Consider the following 19,192-nt stretch of genomic DNA (forward strand, 5'->3'; position numbering starts at 1 on the left):
TCTGACTGTTGAAGAGTGATGAGCTCCACAGAATCCAGAGCAGTGGAGTGTGATTCAAACTATTAAAACGGGGGCGCCTGGGTGGCACAGCGGTTAAGCGTCTGCCTTCGGCTCAGGGCGTGATCCCGGCGTTCCGGGATCGAGCCCCACATCAGGCTCCTCCGCTATGAGCCTGCTTCTTCCTCTCCCACTCCCCCTGCTTGTGTTCCCTCTCTCGCTGGCTGTCTCTATCTCTGTCGAATAAATAAATAAAATCTTAAAAAAAAACAAAACAAACTATTAAAACGATTGCTGTAATAACCCTGTTGCAGCGGGGAAAGTCGTTCGTGACATACGTGGGGAACGGTGCCAGGCCACGTACCTCTCTCTGCTGTGGTTTAGATAGCCGTGACTAGAAGAGACCTTGAGAGAATGGAAAGTTCACGTATTCAAATGGCACACATGATGTCCTTTGCGGTTTTTTTTTAAATCGTCACACTACTGCTTGTGCAAGGAATGAAAAAAATGGTCTCCTTCATCTTTATAATTCTATAACCAGTTGTCAGTGGCCTAGCAAAGATTTCTGGTAGCTTTGTGTTCTCTCCACTCCCCCCTCCAGGTATCTAAGTTTTCATACTTTATTATTTCTCCTGTTTTGTATGCCTTTGATATCAAGGGGGTAAGAACAGTGGAAGGAATAATAAATGACCGTGTTCGGATGGAATAATAATAAAGCTTGATCTTGAAAGTTGTCAAGTAAGTTATTACCTAGTTCTGGTACATATTTGATATGCAGACAAATACACAGAAAAACAATCTTGGTAGCTTACTAGCTCATCTCGCATGTCCTTCTTCAGAGTTTATAGACTGGACAGGAAGGTTACCCGTTCTAAATCTTACGGGAAGGGATCTAGAGAGTACTCTGCCCTCCTTCCCTCCCCTCCTTCCATTCACCTTCAATCCACCTTCATTCCACTGTGGAATCCAGTTCATCCTTTTCTGAGCTGAGTCTCTTTGTGGCTGTTAGAAAAGGAATGGCTGCACAGCCATGTTCACTGCAGCATTATTCACGGTAGCCAAGAGGTGGAAGCAAACTAAATGTCCGTGGACAGATGAACGAATAAAGAAAATGTGGGGCCTGCATACAGTGGAATACTATTCAGCCATTTAAGAAAAAAAAAAAAAAAGGAAATCCTGTCAGACATTAGAACATGGATGAAGCTTGAGGGCATTTTGTCGAGTGAAACAAGCCCTTCACAAAAAGACGAAAACTGTACGATTCCGCTTCTCTCGAAAGGAGTCAGGCTCATGGAAACAGAAAGTAGAACGTGGTTACCAGGTGCTGGGAGGAGGGGGAAATGGGGAGTTCAGTGGGTATAGAGTTTCAGTTGTGCAAGACAGAAAAGTTCTAGAGATCTATGCACAACAACATGCTGTAGTTAACGGTACACTGTACTCTCAAAAATGGATAAGATGGTTATGTTGTAGATGTGTTCTTACCACATTAAGAAGAAAAGACATGGTCACTTCTGCAAAACGAAACCGCCACTTGAATTCTGTCCTTCTAATCCTTCCCATCTAGGTGTGGGCAGCATCGTCCATCATCCCTTTTCCTTCCCGTGACATGTCTGGGTACGTCTTTGCTCTGAGACCCTCCAGCTGGGCCATGGTCTTGGTCTTCCGTGAAGACTCCTTCTCTAATAGCGGAAGAAAATAGATGTGAAACCTTTCTTCTGTAGATAGAAGGAAATTATCTGTCGAGCGAAAGGCGACTTCTCAGATATTAGGTGACTAGAAAATCTCCCTTCCTTAACCACCATGCCTTGGCTGGAAGAGCTGAAGTCCCTGTAGCCTCCTTTGAGGGTCAAGGTCAGGCGTGGGGCCTTAGTGCTGAGCGGCAGTGCCGCAGTACCTCCCAAAGCCACTAGATGGCCCCCCGGCTCCACACCTGACTTCCTTGCGGGCTTTCTGAATTCTTGCAGGAATTGCCGAGAGAGACGAGACAAACCCGGCCTCCCCGCTTTCTATTAATCACTAACAGATCGGCTGTGGTGGACATTACAGCTCGCCCTTTTCACGTGGCTTATTCTCATTTTCAGCATCCTTCTTCCATCGCCCTTATTTGGCAACAGGTCTTGTCTCTTAACCAAACTGATGTTCCCTAAAGGCTGAAGCTGCCTTGCCCCTCCCGTGGGCTTGTACAGAGAGGGGAGAAGAAATGGACTGAGAGCACACGATAGTCGGAGGGACAGAGAGAGAAATGGAAAGAATGGATGCTCACTGAGGAGCCAGAGAAGGAAAAAGCGTAAGGTAGGTTTAGGACCTTGTGTCCAGGATTAGAGGCAAGAGCAGCAGGGATGAGAAGCAGATGTGGGTGGGAATTCAGCTGCAAGAGGAAACCCGGGGGCGAGAAGCCCTTGGCGGCTACCTCAGCACACGTGCGGCCCTCCTGAGGTGTCATCCTCTCGCCAGTCTGAGCACCAGCACTTGGAGCTGGGTCACCTCAGGGTCAACCCACAGAGCCACTAATGAAGCTTCGAGGACATGTTCATAGGGGCACGGGCCAGAGTGGTGTGTCATCACGGCCGCAGTGCAGCCCGGACCCAGCAGATGACCCTTTTCTTGTGAGGATTCCAAAGCCTGTGACTAATACTAATTAACCCTGACTCATTGTAACACTGAGCACAAAGAGGTCATTGTCTCCACTGAATCCGGTGGGGAAACTGAGTGTGGAGTGGGGAAGCAGCTTTGCTCCCTCAGTGGCACTAGGCCACGCGTTTATCACTGCCGGGCTCCAATGCCCTTGAAGCTGCCCTTGACGATCAGAAGCAAACACTTCCAGTGGGCTGTCCAGAGGAGGAGCATGGGCCCTTTGCTCGTGCTGTTTCCATGTGGGCTGGAGCCATAGAACTAGAAACTAGAAACTTGGCCCAACACCCCTCCACCCCCTCTGCTTCTACAGTGAGGAATCTGAAGGCCAGAGTGACAGCCAAGATCACACCATGGGTGTTGTGAGTGGGCCAGGCCTAGAACCAAGGTTCTGCCTGCAGCCCCCTTGTACAGCCCCAAAGCCAGCAGAAGGGAGGCAGAACTGTGCGAGTTACAAGCATGGGCTTCAGCTCGGTAGCCTGGGTTCAAATTCTGGATTCACTGGTTACCAGCTGTGTGCTTCCAAGCCAGCCACGCCGTGCCCGTTTCTCCATCTATAAAATGAGGCTAGCGTAGGGATGTTTTGAGAAGCCAAGTAGATACATAAAGTGCTCAGTAAATAGTAACAATTTTTTTAATATTATTTAAATAAGGCAGGTATCATAATCCTTAGCTGCACACCTGGCCTCTCAGCTACCCTACTGCTTTCAGCCCAATCATCCTTCTGGCCGTTTCTCTGGTTTGCCTGGTCTTCTGGGTCTGCTGAGGGAAGGGAGCACTGAAAGAACAGGTGTTGGGCTCGGGAGAAAGAGACACCCCAGAATTTCTTCACATGATTCTTGCTCTGGGGAGGCTCTTTTCACCCAGCAGCCTCCATGACATCATCGGACAATGCAGGTGCTGCTGGCTCCAAGCCCAGCTCTGGAAGCATCAAGAAGAATCTTGGGCAACAAGATACCAAGCAAGATAACCACATTCCTGCCAATCTCCTCAGGGCCCTGGCTCCAGGCCTGGCAAGCCCACCCTCAGAAGGTGGGGGTATAATGACGACAGGAAAGCTAATTACTGTCATCACCCTGCCGGGTTGAGAATACTGGCTTGTTTGTCCAGCACGGCTTACCTGAGTCATCCATCCTGTAGCCTAGAGCCACCTGGGCCTGGACTTGGACCAGCAGGCTGCCTGGAGTCTGGAACCACCTTGAGCCCGCTGAACCTGGCGAGTGCCCGCACCTCCTCCTTGTTCTCCCCTCAGAAAGCAAGTTGAGGCCACTGGGCTCTGGAGACACAGCTCCACACTGCGTGAGGAGCCCGGCCCAGGGCTCATTCTGGGGCGAGCAGAACGAGAGTGGAGGCCTCACAGCCTTTGGAAAATCACCTCCATGGATCAGAGAAGAAACCAGGAGTTGGAGACCTGCCAGCGCAGCAGTTTCCTCGCCACCTCACTGTTGAGGGGCTCCCTGTGCCCCACTCAGGGGGTCCCCCCGGGCACTCCCCAGGCCAGCCCTGCAGGCCAGCGGCCATCTAGGCTCAACTCCCATCGGCTCAACCTGGGCTTTGTTTCAAAGTAAAATGAGGAAGAAGATAGGTGCTCTCTTTCACAGAAACATTTTAAAGCTAGAATTAGGAAATACTTTTTCAAAAAGTATCAAAAAATAAGAAAGTCCCCCTACTCCCTCTCTGACTCACGGAGTAAGGGAAACAAGAAGGATGGGACAGAGAAGAGGTGCGGACGGCTTCCCTGGGACCCAAGGAAGAAGTTTACAGCCTTGAGGTGATTTCCAAGGTAAGGACCATCTGTGGCGCAGCTAGTAAAGGGAACCCGAGAAGGCCAAAGGGGGACACCTGTGGGTGGGACCAGAGACACAGGAAGCAGGGTTTGAAGGCAGCAATCCCAGAGGCCTTGGCATGTGGCTCTCTCCTCCAAGAAAAAGAGCAAAAGAGCCCCGTAAAACGAAGCACAGGCCAAGAGGCCAGCTTCTCCCGGCAGGGGGGTGGGGGGGTGGGGGTGGACCTGAGTGGTGGGGTTGCCTCAGGCCCTGCCTCCCCACAGCTGTGGCTATTGCCTGTCTCCCTCTCTCCCTGCAGCTCCCCAAGTAATTGGGGGCTTGGCAGGAGCAGCTCCTGCGGTGCAATCTATTCCCCATTAAAGCCTCAGCATTCCTGGTGCCACCCATCGCCCCTCGAGCTTTCTAGTTTGGCAGGAAGGGAGGCTGATGACAGATGATCCCCAGAGGGAAGGGAGAGGCAAGTCAGGAGGGTGGAGGAAGACCTAGTTCTGGCCTTGCTCACTAGAACATGACCTCAGTGTCATCACCACCGGCTTTCTGGTTAACCTGCCCACCGAGAGTGACTCCCAGCCCTGACCTCACGAAGGACATTGCGGCTCCTGGTAGGCAGGGAGCCATCGTGGGCTTCGCCTCACGGAACTCAGCCAGGCCGGCCCCAGCTCCCAGCGTGCCTCGTCCACTGGACAAAGCCTCCAGGCTAGACTCCCTCAGGACGGGGCCTGGACCCTGGGACTCCAGAAAACTCTCCGTCATCACCATATATATTGAGGGAAAATTTGGGATGTGTGATCTAACAAGGAGGATGGAGTTGATGAAAATTCGGCAGTTTAGAACTGCCCTAGGAGACCCGAGACACACGGTCTGTGCACGCCCAGCGCTCTGCAGGCAGGAAGCACTGTGGTGCCGGGCCGACAGGGCTGCGGTGGGGAGCCTGGCCGTCCCACTGGCCCCAGCACTGGGTCACCCCGGAGACCTTGGGCAAGTCAGTCTCCCTTTCAGTCTGTCTGTCCAGCAGCGTAGTAATAAGTATCTAACTGGTTCAGAACTTACTGCAGATGACAAGAAGCCTCTGGGAAAATTTGGAAGTGTCTGTCTGTCTGTCTCTCTCTCACCTCACCCCCCAACATGAGCTGGGAAGAGTTATAGAAAGACTTGATTTGGGGAGAGAGGTGCGACCACAAGGGCAGGGGTGGGGTGCAGGCAGCAGCTGGTGTCTTAAGAACAGGGAAAGAGCAGAAGTGAGAGATGACAGTGGAAAGCCAAGGACCAAGGAAAACAGCCTGAGGAGTCAGGCTGAGAAGCTTGGGGGCTGTGGTTTGGAAGAAGGAGAGGTATCAGGTGGTGGCCTGGGCAGACGGATGTTCTTTCCCTCAGCAGCTGAGGTTTCGCCTTCCGAGATGCGTGCAGACCTGACGTCGGTGCCCAGCCTGCCCACTGAGGAACAGGATGTTTGGGGGCTGGGCTGTGCCCCATCTCTGAGCACTGCCTGCTAAGCCAGAAGCCAACAGTAGAGGCCTACAGACTGTTGGGCAGGAACGCCAGAGCCGGTGCTGGCTCTGCGGGACGGGTAAGCAGGCAAGTAAGACAATCCTCTGAGAAGTCTGATCTTTTTTTTAAGATTTTATATATTTTTATTTTTAAAGATTTTATTTATTTGAGAGAGAATGACAGAGAGCACGAGTGGGGGCAGAGGCAGAGGGAGAAGCAGACTCACCGCTGAGCAGGGAGCTGGATGTGGGACTCGATCCCAGGACCCTGGGATCACAACCTGAGCCGAAGGCAGATGCTTAACCCACTGAGCCACCCAGGCGTCCCTTAAGATTTTAGTTTTTAAAAAGTAAACTCTACACCCAGTGTGGGGCCCAAACCCACAGCCCTGAGTCACATGCTCCACTGACTGAGCCAGCCAGGTGGCCTGAGAATTTGGCCCCCTTGACAGCCCAAGTGGGACCTTAGTGCCACCCAGGGTCCCCAGACCTCTCAGGGAGTCCCAAGAGGGTGCTTCATGTGTGTCCTCAAGCCAGTCCGTCATGGGGCAGCCAGCCTGCGTCAGGTTCTGTGTCTCTGGCTTCAGCTCCCACTGGGTGACCACACGGACCCCTAAGCTGCTTGAGGGAGCCCAAACTGCCATGCTTCCGGGTGCCCCGAGAAGTCGGATTTTCTGTCTATGTGGGGCTAATACCTCTCACCCCGTTTCAGTGCCAAGCATTGTCAGTGCACCCCAAAGCTGCAGGGCATGGTCCAATCTCCCAAAGCCATTTGTGAACAGTTTGGTTTAAACTTCTGGCCGTTGTCCTCAAACCATGGGGACAGCAACCAAGACCAGGGATCTACTGGGCAAGAGACACACCTCTTCCTCTCCACAGCCCTCTGCCCTCGCCCTTCAGCATCCTAAGGCCAATTGAGCTTCTTGGAGTCAGGACACATCCAACATCTGCGTTTCAGAAAAAGCTCTTCCTTTCTATTTCCATATCTACAAGACCCATCTTAGGGCTTTTTTCCCCTGAAACATAGGAACTGGGTGCCCTCGAAGCATACTGAAGTTCTGTACAGGAACAGCTTTCTAAGGAGAAGCTGATTTCGGTGGTTCTGGGGCTCGGAGAAGCTTTGGCCCTGATTTCCGCAGCGCACACAACGGTAGAGAAGGATGTGAGAGATGTGGAAGAGGGAGCCCGCACCGAGCCCTGGAAAATGTGAAATCACGTGGCAGCTGACTTTCAGCTCTTAGAACTTCTCACTGCTTCGTCTGCTCCGCCTTCCTGTATTCCCAGCCCTCAGCCCCCTGCCTGACCCAGAGAAAGTGCTCGGGGAGTATTCGCCGCATAGAGGAGAGAGCAGACGATGATAGCTGGCACAGGAATTTGGAGGCAGAGCTCACTTCGTCCTGCAGGATGGGCAGCGTGTAGAGGAGGGCTCTCGTTCTGGTCCCTTGAAGAACCTATTTTGATAGGGGCCTGGAAGACATGCTTTGTCCCCCCTCCCCTTGATGAGAAGAGGGCAGACCAGGTAGGAGGTGGAGGGGGAAATTAGCCAAGGGCGGGAAAGGGGAAATGTGGGGCCATGTTTAGGCTGAGAAATGAAGAGGGGCCAAGTGCCCCTGCAGGTGTGTGGCCTGACTTTCGGAGCGTTAGGAAGCTTGTAACATAAGACACACCCCTGTAGCTCCTCTCTAGCAATTTCGACGTTCTCAGCATGGGGCAGGGACAGGAGAGAGCTTCTGTACAAGGACTTGGGTTTAGCTTTTGTTGTTGTTTTTTTTAAGATTTTTTTAACGTAATAACTACACCCAACGTGGGGCTCAGACTCACAACCCTGAGATCAAGAGTCACGTGCTCCACTGCCTGAGCCCGCCGGGTGCCGCGTTTAGTTTTTATTAAACTAAGGGCTGTATCATTCGGAAATCTCTCAGAAGTGCGTCGTCTGGCCTGAGCCTACAACAACTCCACAGAATTAGGTAAACAGACATTAGTCTCAACTTCCTCTTACAGAAGAGGAAAGCGAGAATCGCGGAGTCAGTAAATGGAGTAAGGACCAGGGCCTCTAACTCGGGACCCTGGACTCTTTCTACTATAGTTTACTTTTTATTGATTGCATCACTACTATTAAAACACTGCAACAGGAAATTAAAGAAAAAGGTAGTTTTGAAAGCACCTTATAAAACGTAAAGCTTTATGTCTACATAAAAAAATTTTTTCTAATTGTGATACAGCCTACGGTCAGGGTTACTGTGGGCCCACCCCTATGAAGTTTTTCTAGCAAAGCATGGGCTGCTAGCATGGTGAACAACCTGCCCAACTGTACATGGTGAATCTATGAGGTATGGGGCAAGGTAACAACAGATTTGAGGTCACAAAACCTGGCGTTTAGTTCCAGTTCTGCCCCTATTAGCTTTGCAGCATTAAGCACGTGATTTCACCTCTCTGAACTTCAATCTCTGCGTCTATGAAACTTAAACATTAATTATGCTATTACCTTTATCACAACATTAAGAGGTTTAGGTGAGGTAAGATACTATGTTATTTTACAGATGAGGAAAGCCTTGTATGTGTATATATGTATGTATGTGTGTGTGTGTGTGTGTGTGTGGTGATTTATAAACTATAAATGGTTTCTGCCTTTTGTTCTTATTTTCTTTTGTGGGGGATATTAGCAAGGGCACATTTCCCTTAGTTTTTTAGTATAGTCAACCCGTCATCACTCACCCAGCACCCATTTCGCTTCTTCCTTTTCCTTACCGAAGGACCCAGCTTTTCTTGGGCCCAGGGGGTAGGCTTGTGGATCTATCTCCCAGCACTGGAAGGTAAGGGCGCTATAGCCTCATATCGATCGAGGGTGTCTATTTACCCTGCGAACAGAAATGAAGGGGCAGCGCTAACCAGCTTCCGGATTGCGATTTCGCAGGGTAGATAACAGAGGATCTGCGTAGTCTGGGCCGTGCTTGCCCTCCATTCAACAAAGAATGACAATCAGGTTTGGGTGTGAACTCATAGAAAGGAAAAGACCAAGAAAGGAGCATATTTGAGGGGGTGTCAAGAGTTTTAATCTGGCTACAGTTAACTTTGAGATACTCGTTTGAAATCCATGGCAAGACGTCTTGAAAGCAGTTAAGACCATGGAGTTTATCTTCTGCTCTCTTTATTTTCTACAGAGTTGAATTTTTCCATAATAAAAAGAAAAAAGAGAGAAAGAAAGAAAGGAAAAGAAGAGAAAAGAAAAGGAAAGAAAAGAATTACGGTGTATGAGCCTGGAACCCCAGGAAGAGGCTGGGTTAGAGGTGTAAACTTGGAGGTGGTCTGAATACACCTGGTGTTAAACTCATGGGCCTGGAGGAAGTCCCCTGGGAGAATCAAGGAACCAAGCTCTGGGAACCCTGGTATTTAAAAGCCAAGAAGGTAAGAGGCGGAGGGACATAGGAGATGAAAGGATGTGTCCTGAAAGACAGGTGATGAGGCCATTTTAAGGAGGGGATGATGATCGATCGAGGGTGTCCTTTGACTAAGATGAGGGCTGGGGATTGACTGTGACCTTGGTAAGCTGGAGGTCATGGTTTCAGTGCAGTGGTGGGGGCAAAGAGACCAATGGGTGTGTGTGTGTGTGTGTGTGTGTGTGTGTGTGTGTGTGTGAAATGAAGACAGATACGGGTAACACCATTGATGGGCTTTTGCTCTAAGAGGATGGGAGTGGTAGGTAGAAGAGCACTTTGCGTGATTGTGTTGCAAGAGAGAAGATATTACTGAGTGTCTTTATGCTGATGGGAATGATGGGGGGGCAAACATGATGAACAGCGCCAATACGAGAGAGAGAGAGAGAGAGAGAGAGAGAGAGAGAGTTAACTGCAGGAGCAACGTGTTTGAGTAGAAAGTAGGGAAGAGTATCCAGGCAGAAAAGAGTCACAGAGGGAGACAGTCTCTCTCCATCGCACAGCTTGTGTCTGTGTATGAGCCTGGGACCGCTAGGGCCCTGCGGCCAGCCTGGCCATGAAGTCTGTGCTCAACATGGTGGAATGGAGAGAGAGAGAAAGAACCTAAGTTCTCTGACATTGTGGGGTCACCTGACCACTAACCTACTGTAACCCGTCTGCTCCTGGACTTGCTCTTACAGGAGATAATAATGCCTCACTGTGTAAGCCTGCTCAGGTCAGGGGCTGGTGGTTGCTTTTAACTTAATCTTTAAATAATTTTACTTTCAGGAAAGTTGCAAGAATAGTAAAGGAAACACTCGTAAACTTTACCTAGCGTCCCCAACTTCTAACACTTTGCCATGTTTGTTTTCTTTTAAGATTTATTTATTTATTTGAGAGAGAGGAAGAGAGAGCACGAGTGGGAAGGCAGGGGGAGAGGGAGAGAGAACCTCAAGCAGACCCGCTGCTGAACATGGAACCCAAGACGGGGCTCAATCTCATGACCGGAGCTGAAACCAAGGGTGGGACGCTTAACCGACTGAGCCACCCAGGCGCCCCTGCCAGGTTTGTTTTCTAATCTTCCCTTTATACACACACAATCTTTTTTTTTCCTGATCCGCTGAGAGTGGACTACATAACTTATGTCCCTTTATTATCTACACTCCTTCTTCAGTGTATTTCCTAAGAACAAGGGTAGCCTCTTACACAATCACAGTCCAGTTATCCAATCCAGGAGAGTATACTGATACAATCATTTTATTTACTCCACAGTCCATATTCTAATTTTGTCGACAGTCTCAGTGTTGTCTTGTAAAGTATTTGTTCTCCCCAGCACAGGATCGAATTCAGGATGACGTATTACATTTCATTGTCATCACTGTTCAGTCTCCTTTAATCTGTAACCATTTCTCAGCCTTTTGGTATTTTTTGTTTGTTTGTTTGTTTGTTTGATTTTGGTCTTTCATGATCTCATGACCCTTTTTAACAGGCCGGTTATTCAGTTATTTTACTTTATAAAATCTTCCCCAACTTGGTTTGTTTGATGTTTCCTCATTATTAGTTTCAGGTTATATATTTTTTTTCTCAAACTAGATTGGGGGGGGGGGTTATTTATTTATTTATTTTTAAGTAATCTCTACACCCAGTATGGGGCTCAAACTCACAACCCCGAGATCAAGAGTCACATACTCTTCTGTCCGAGGCAGGCAGGGCCCTGCAGGTGACACATTTTTGACCTGAATATTGCATAAGTGACATGTTGTCCTTCTCAAGGTGCCACAACCGGAGATACATGGTATCTTTTCACCTCACAGTGAAATGTTAGTTTGATCCCTTGGTGGGGATTTCTGTACCGTATGGTTATTATTAATCCTTTTGTAATGAATAAGTAATCTGTGGGGATGTGGTTTGAGACTGCATAAACACCTGTCCCTCACGAAGCCCCCTCCCCTATTTCGCTTCCACCGATCACTCTTGTCTGAACCAATTTTATTGTGATGGAGGGTATTTTAGTTTCTTGTGGCCCAAAACCTTCAACTAACAGATCTTAGAAAATGTTTGGCATGAAAAATGCAACTTTGTCCTTTTGAAGTAAAGAGAAAGGACATGTTTGCACCCTAAGTCGGGCTGAGGGGGCCAGCCCTCCACGTAGGTGGCCGCAGGAGGGTGTCAGTTCCTCGGCAGGCCTGGGACCCTCTGGCGGATAGGGGCCAGAGAGCACCAGGGCTGCAAGAGGGGCTCTGGGCGGGGTGGGGGGGGTGCTCCCCTTTACAAGCTCTTCGTTTTCTTCATGATTTCTTACAATTTTTCGTTCTCTGGCCCAGATTTTTTGCCCGGCTCTTTGTCTACGTTTCTAACAACCTCCTGGATGTTTCCATTTAGATACCCTGTTGTCACCTCAAGTTCAATGTGACAAAAAGTCCCTTCCTGCCTTCCATCACTGTCATCATAATTATCCCAGTCGCCTGGGCGGGAGCCTCAGAGTCATCGTTGGTGTTTGATGTGTCCCTAGATACCGTCTCTCTGTCTGTCAGTCTCCTCCCTGTTGCCTGGTCCCTCCTGCATCTCTTGTAGCCTCGTGCATCTCCTTCCCACCTGTACTGCCCTCCCTTGGCCCACACCCTCTTGGTACCCCGTCTAAATTGCTGTCCAGGGGCGCCTGGGTGGCTCAGTCCTTAAGCATCTGCCTTCGGCTCAGGGCGTGATCCCGGAGTCCTGGGATCGAGCCTCACATCAGGCTCCTCCTCTGGGAGCCTGCTGCTTCCTCTCCCACTCCCCCTGCTTATATTCCCTCTCTCGCTGGCTGTCTCTCTCTGTCAAATAAATAAATAAAATCTTTAAAATAAATAAATAAATAAATAAATCGCTGTCCAGATTGGCTCTGCCTCCAGACCTTGCCTGGTCTAACCCATCCCGCACACGCTCCTGCCAGATGAATCACTCCAAAATGAGCTTTCACCCAGCCCCCAACATTCTTGAAATCTTTCAACGACTCCCCATTACCTATGGAGCTGGAGCTCTCCCAGTCTGATTCAACAACCTTTGTAAATTTAAATTCCACAAGAAGAGTCTGCCTCGCCGGGCTAGTCTACGTATCAACTTCCTGAACAAACCACAATGAGGCCGCTGCCATGCCCTTCCTCTCTCCCTACTTAGACTGTATCCAACCTTTCAGATTCAGCTTTAATCCTTAGGGGTGCCTGGCTGGCTCAGTTGGTAGAGTCTGCAACTCTTGATTATGGTTTCAAGCCCCATGGTGTAGAGCCTACTTAAAATTGGAAAGAAAAAAAAAAGAGGCAGCTCTAATCCCAACTTCACCTTAGCTCCCATGATTCTGAACTCCTGTAGTATCCGTTGCTTGTAACACCCACATTTATTTCTTGCTTGCTTGTTAACTTGCCATGTCCTTGCTCGACCATGGTGATTAAAACGTGAGCTCCGGGAGCGCCGGGGTGGCTCAGCCGGTTAAGCAACTGCCTTTGGCTCAGGTCGTGATGCCAGGGTCCTGGGATCGAGCCCCACATTGGGCTCCCTGCTCAGTGGAGAGCCTGCTTCTCTCTCTCCCTCTGCTGCTCCCCCTGCTTGTGCTCTCTCTGTCAAATAAATAAATAAAATCTTTAAAAAAAAAAAAAAGGTTTGAGGTGATGATTAAATGACTAATTACACAAAAATAGTTATAAACATAGAATTACCATATGATCCAGCGATTCTACTGCTAAGGAAATACCCCAAAGAATTAAAAGCAGGGATTCAAACAGATACTTGCTCATTGATGTCCATAGCGGCACTAGCCACGATGATCAAAAGGTGGGAACAACCCAAAATGTCCATCAACTGATGAATGGATAAGCCAAAGGTGATGTTACACACAGGGGAACGCTATTCAGCCTTTAAAAGGCCCAGAATTCTGACACCTGCTATAGCACGGATGAACCTTGAAAACTACGCTCAATGAACGAAGCCAGGCGTAAAAGCACAGGTATTGTACGATTCCTCTCATACAAGGTACCTAGAATAGGCCAGTTCATAGAGACAGAGAGTAGAATGGAGATTACAGGGGGCTGGGGGAAGGAGAAATAGGCAGTTACTGGGTACGAGTTTCTGTTTGGAATGATTAAAAAAAAAAACTTTGGGAAATGAATGGTGGTGATAGCTGCAGAATATTGCGAATGTGCTGCATGCCATTAATTGCACACTTAAAAATGGTTAAAATGGTACATTTTACGTTATGTGTATTTTACCACGATTTAAACCCCCCTCCTCCCAGAAAAGTGCTTAGAACAATACTCAGCATACAGTATGTGCTCAATAGTTGCTGCTATTGTTATCATCTCTCAAATTACTGTCTTCGCTAAAGCTTAGCAGATGTTGAAGGCAGAAGGGAGCAGTAATTTGGGGATCACTGTGGCTCTAGGCTGGACCGCAGAGATCCGGAAGTATGATTTGTCCGTGCATCTGGAGTTCTCCAGGCTCGAGAATCCACTCATATTGACTCATGTGAGTTAAATTCCCTGGAATTTGAACAACCAGGGCTCCAAACACCCATTCTCAGAAAGCCTCCTGGAAAACAGACTGTTGTCGAAAGATTCTTTAGAGTGTGGAATCAGAGGCCAGGGGTCGGGGGATTTCAGCCACCGGTGGCGCTGGGGACTGGCCATCCAGGTTTCCCTCACCTCTGCGGGGATGGCTTTTGCTGCCTGGCATACTGCTCAGGGCACCCTCTCCCTGGAATCTGTCACTGGAGGTCACACCATCTAGTGTTTGCTCTTCAACCTGCTGGTTTCCAAACTGCAGGTGGATTTCTCCATGGCCACACTCGAATAGAACATTCTGTCCTTAGCCAGCTTACAAAACCATTAATTCACTGATCCGCCCGTTTAGTTCTAGATCTGACTGTACACCAGTCTTCAATGGCAGCATAGCCACAAACCTACTTCAAGGGGGAATACTTTTTCCTCTGGCTGAATGGGTTGATTTCCGTTTCCTTGGGAAGGTAACCATGTCTAAGGTCCGAGGATCCACCACGGGTTGCCTACCATCTTCCTTTACTGGTCGTGGCTCCTACTATTACTTGGTGTATCATTTCATTCGTTCATTCACTCAACAAGCTTTACTGAGCACTGCTGTGGGTCAGGCATTATGCTAGTGCTAGGGATACGACAGTGGACAAAATGAACATCTGCGCTCCAGAGTGTACAACCTAGTGGACAGAAAATGATCACAAGGCAGTGACATTGTTTTTGTTCTTGTTTTGAGATCGGTATTTGTGACAAACAGGCAGAATTGAGATGTCTAAATGAGAATGAGTCCTGTCCTTCAAAAGTCACTGCAGGAGATGAGCCTGGGTGGCTCACCCCCTGCCCTTCTAACAAGGCTGCCACTGACCAGAAGGTTTTGTTTGGGGCACTTGGGTGGCTCAGTCGGTTAAGCAGCTGACTCTTGGTTTGGGCTCAGGTCACGATCTCAGGGTCCTAGAATCAAGCCCCGTGTAGGGCTCGGTGCTCTGCAAAGTGTCTGCTTGAGATTCTCTCTCTCCCTCTGCCCCTACCCCTGCTCAATCTCTCTCTCTCTCTCTCAAATAAATAAGTCTTTTTTTTTTTTTAAGGAAGTTTTGTTTGGTTCAGCTTGGTTTTTTAGCTTTTTGTAAGGAATAGCTTTGAGAACCTTCGGAACATTCTTTGAATAACCTCAGTGGTGGCAAGGCCGTGAGTGATGTGCCGCAGATCTGACTTTCAGAAATAGTTAGCAGACATTCAGTGTGAAGTCTGGCAGATAACTAGTGTGATAGAGCTTCGTAATCACACCGTGGGTAGAAAAATTAAAAAAAAATAAATGAGACTCTGTGGAGACTGATTCTTGCCATGCTCAAAAGAGGTCTCTGGAAGCAACTCCCAAACGGGAAAGCCAAGAACGTTTGGAACCACAACAGCATCACTGTGTATCCTTCAAAGGTGAAAAGGGCAACTTTCGCTCAGATGTGAAGTTGCAGAGAACAGCTGGGTTATTAGACTCCACAACCTTTTTATTCCTTGGGAACTGGAGAACCTCTGGTTTTATTTCTGTATAAAGTGCAATCTTATTACTTCGTAGTTATGAACTCCCAGGAGGAGGAAGGGCACTGAGGCAACATCTTCCCAACCCCCAGTCTGCACGTCATGATCTCGGGGTCATGAGATCGAATCCCGTGTTGGGCTCTGAGCTCAGCACGGAGTCTGCTTGAGATTCTCTCTCTCCCTCTCCCTCTGCCCCTCCCCCTGCTCTCCCCCCAACCCCCAGTCTGCACCAACCACACCGAGGACAGTTTAGCCCCAGGATGATGGCCCAGCCTCTGGTACGCGTGTCTGGATTCGAACCCCAGCTCTGCCCCTCACTAGCTATGACCTAGGTCTCTCTCTGCCTCAGTGTCTTCATCTTTAAAACGGGAATAATAATTGTGACTACCTTGTAACTGCTGCAAAGGATAGTTGTGAAAAGCAAATGAGTTAGGGCATCAGAATTCTAGAGATGGTGCCCGGCACACGGTCAAGCCCAGTGAGTGAGTGAGTGACCTTCCCAGGACACTGCTGGTTCTTCCGGAGCAGAGACCAGAGCTGCTCTTTTGTGTTTCATGGTTCCTAGCATGGATCTATCAACGTGGACATCCTCGATAAAACAATTTATTTTATTTAAGAAGTGTGTTAAAAGTTGTTCTTCGGGGCACCTGGGTGGCACAGCGGTTGAGCGTCTGCCTTCGGCTCAGGGCGCGATCCCGGCGTTATGGGATCAAGCCCCACGTCAGGCTCCTCTGCTATGAGCCTGCTTCTCTCTCTCCCACTCCCCCTGCTTGTGTTCCCTTTCTCGCTGGCTGTCTCTATCTCTGTCAAATAAATAAATAAAATCTTTTTAAAAAAAAGTTGTTTTTCATCTGTATTGTTATATATCTAAGATGTTATTGATGTGAAAATCAAACTCTGCTTAATAAAAATCTCTCTGGATTTAAAAACCATTTTTAAATTCTAGGTAAAGCATGTACACATACAGCTCTGAGAGCTCCGTGCCCCAACACACAGACCTGCTTCAACGGATCCCAGCCCCTTGCCCACTCCCTTCCTCTTGGGTACTTTCATCGTGGTAATGTCTCCCCTTCCACCTTGGTTCCCACTGGTATGAACCAGTGAAGACTCAGAGATGGTTCTCTGCTCTCTGGGAGGCAGGGTGAGCCAGGGCTAGAGTGGGAGCAGGGAACAGAGGGCCCTCGATTTTAAGTACTTGCTTCGGCCCTTCCACGGGGACCATCCTGCCGCAATTTAAAATAGAGCCCCTCCTTGGGATGCCTGGGTGGCTCAGTCGGTTAAGGGTCCAACTCTTGATTTCAGCTCAGGTCTTGTTCTCAGGGTCATGAGTTCAAGCCCCACATTGGGCTCCATGCTGGGCGTGGAGCCTACTTATAAGTAAGTGAACAAATAAGGATGAAATATTTAATAAAATGACATAGAGTCTTCCCGGTGGCCAGGGCAGGCTCAAAGGCCCACTGGGACCCAACTGACCCAACACGGCAGTGGAGCTGAACCTGCAGCCTGGCCACTCCAGAAAAGAGTGGCTTTGTTTTGGGGTCCAGGGGTAGCTACCTGACCCAGTGGCTGCTGCTGGGGGCCGTGCTGAAAAGAAGACTACAGCTTCCAGAGGGCTGCAATGCCTCAGAGGCCTCTCCATCACCCAGGAAGGCCTCAGGATCCCTAACCAGCTGCTGCTTGCTGGCTTGCTTCTATTTTTAGACACCTGTGGCAGGATGCATTATCTCCAGTCCTTGAAAACTCCCAAGTCACCAGCAGCATTTTCAGCAACTCAGGCCAGCTCTGTCCCCTCCTTAGAACGGACCAGAAAGCAGAAAATGTGAAGGTCAGAGTAAAGGGTAGAAGGTCAAAGGTCCAGCTGCCTGTTGGAGGGACTAGGTCTGGGCCTGCGGTGATCACCTGCTCTTCACGCTCGATGTGGTCCGAATACCTCCAGGCTCGACTGTACCTAAACAGAAAGGCGGCCACAGTCTCGAAGCTTCTGCCCCTCACAGGCCTGGCTCCAGCTTCCCTCATAGCCTGAGGCCTCGGGGCAGCTGAATCCCCTCCCTTCCCAGCCGAGCTGGGCTCAGACGCCTCCTTCCTGGTCAGGCAGGTCTCAGAACGCAGGTGGCTTGTTAAAATCACCTGGATGGCTTGTTAAAAATACAGATGCCTGGGCCCCCCTTTAAACTCATTAAATCAGAGTCCATGTGGCGGAGCCAGGCGTCTGAATTATTTAAACAAGTTTCCAGGTGATTCTGATTCACGCCAACCTCAGAGTCAAGGCCCTCACCAGTCATGTTCTCTTTGAAGCTCGCTTCCTTGTTGGAGAGAAACTGGAAATCCCCAAAGCTCAGATTGGAGCCAGACGTCATTTCTGCCCCTCTAAAAAGCAAAGCTTCTATTGAAATTATGCAGACATCAGATCTCCAAAGTAAAGAATTTCCTATTTGCCTAGCAAAGCATGACCCAAGCCGACGTCAGACGCATAACCGACTGAGCCGCCCAGGCGTTCCCTGTAAGTCAGCTCTTGAAGTTCCGGGCATCCCACTCAGGACAAAATTCCCTGGAAGGAAAGAGGGACTGTTTCATGCCATGTTTCTACTTTTCAGAAAATAAAAGAGGATTTCTCAGGAGCTCCCCCTGCAATAGATTTCCCTCATATTTCGTTGGTCAGGACGTCATTCCATACCCAACCCCAACCTGAGCACTGGCCAAGAGACTGGGAGCATCATAATTGGCTTAGACTAAGAAGGATTGACTCCTGACATGAGAGGGGGTGGGAACAGTCACCCGAACAAAATCAGAGTTCTGACAGCAAGGCGGAAGGGGAATGGCCTTTGGGGAGGCAGGCAACAGTGTCTGCTATGAAGTGCCTGGCAGAAAATAAAAGCACGTGGTAAAGAGTGATGGAGGGATGGGTGAAGGCACCCATGTTAGACAAGGAGGTTGGGAAGGCCTCTTTGAGAAGGTGACATGTCAGCCAGTCCCTGATTGGCAGAAGGAGACAGGGAGCAAAACCAGGCACAAAGCATTCCAGGTGGTGGCGCTGCAAAGGCCCTGGGGGCGGGAGCAAGTTGGCTGTATTCCAGCGTCAGGAAGGTCTAGAACTGCACTACCTCTAGCAAAACCTACCCTTAGCCCCTCTTTTTTCTTCTTTCTTCCTCCCCTCCCTCTCTGCCTCTGTCTACCTACCTGAAAAATAAGGCTCAATGACAACTCAGTCACCCCCATGGGCCTGAGTCATCACCAGGAGTGGTCACAAGGAGGTGAAAAGAGCAGGAATCCCCGGAACAATCATACACCTGAGGCATATGCCTTCTTTGTAGCCTCCTCTTCTTCAGGCTGTAAATTCTTCCCCGATAGGAAAGCGCAAAGCTCCATGGTCCTTGTTCATCCAGACATGTGGATGGGCTTCCTTCTGGAATTTTCCCAACCCTCTGGGTACTTTGAGAAACATATGCCTGGTCCTCCAGGGAAGGTAAGTTCCACCTGCCAGCTGTCCACACCTCTCTCCACCTCCTTCCCATCATCTCTGTCTGGGCAGGGAGGCAGGGAGGCAGGGAGCAGAACCCCGGTCTCCCAGGAGAACTCAGGAGTATGTGTCCAGCATCAAGGAAGAGGCATGGCCTCACTGAATGTCAGGCTGGAAGGTCGTCTGTCCTGCTGCTTCATTGATCATTTTTCTTTTTTCACTTAAAAACACTTCTTTATAACCTCCTTATTAAAACGTGAGCAGAAAGCCGTCATCAGGAGAGCTGAAGAGGGGAAGTCCCATTGGTCACGTGGGTACAGCCACTCTGGAAGGTAACCGTAGGCCTCAAGCTGAACACGTCCATAGC

Source organism: Ursus maritimus, unplaced genomic scaffold (assembly GCF_017311325.1).
Source record: "Ursus maritimus isolate PB19 unplaced genomic scaffold, ASM1731132v1 scaffold_3, whole genome shotgun sequence".
Taxonomy (NCBI): domain Eukaryota; kingdom Metazoa; phylum Chordata; class Mammalia; order Carnivora; family Ursidae; genus Ursus; species Ursus maritimus.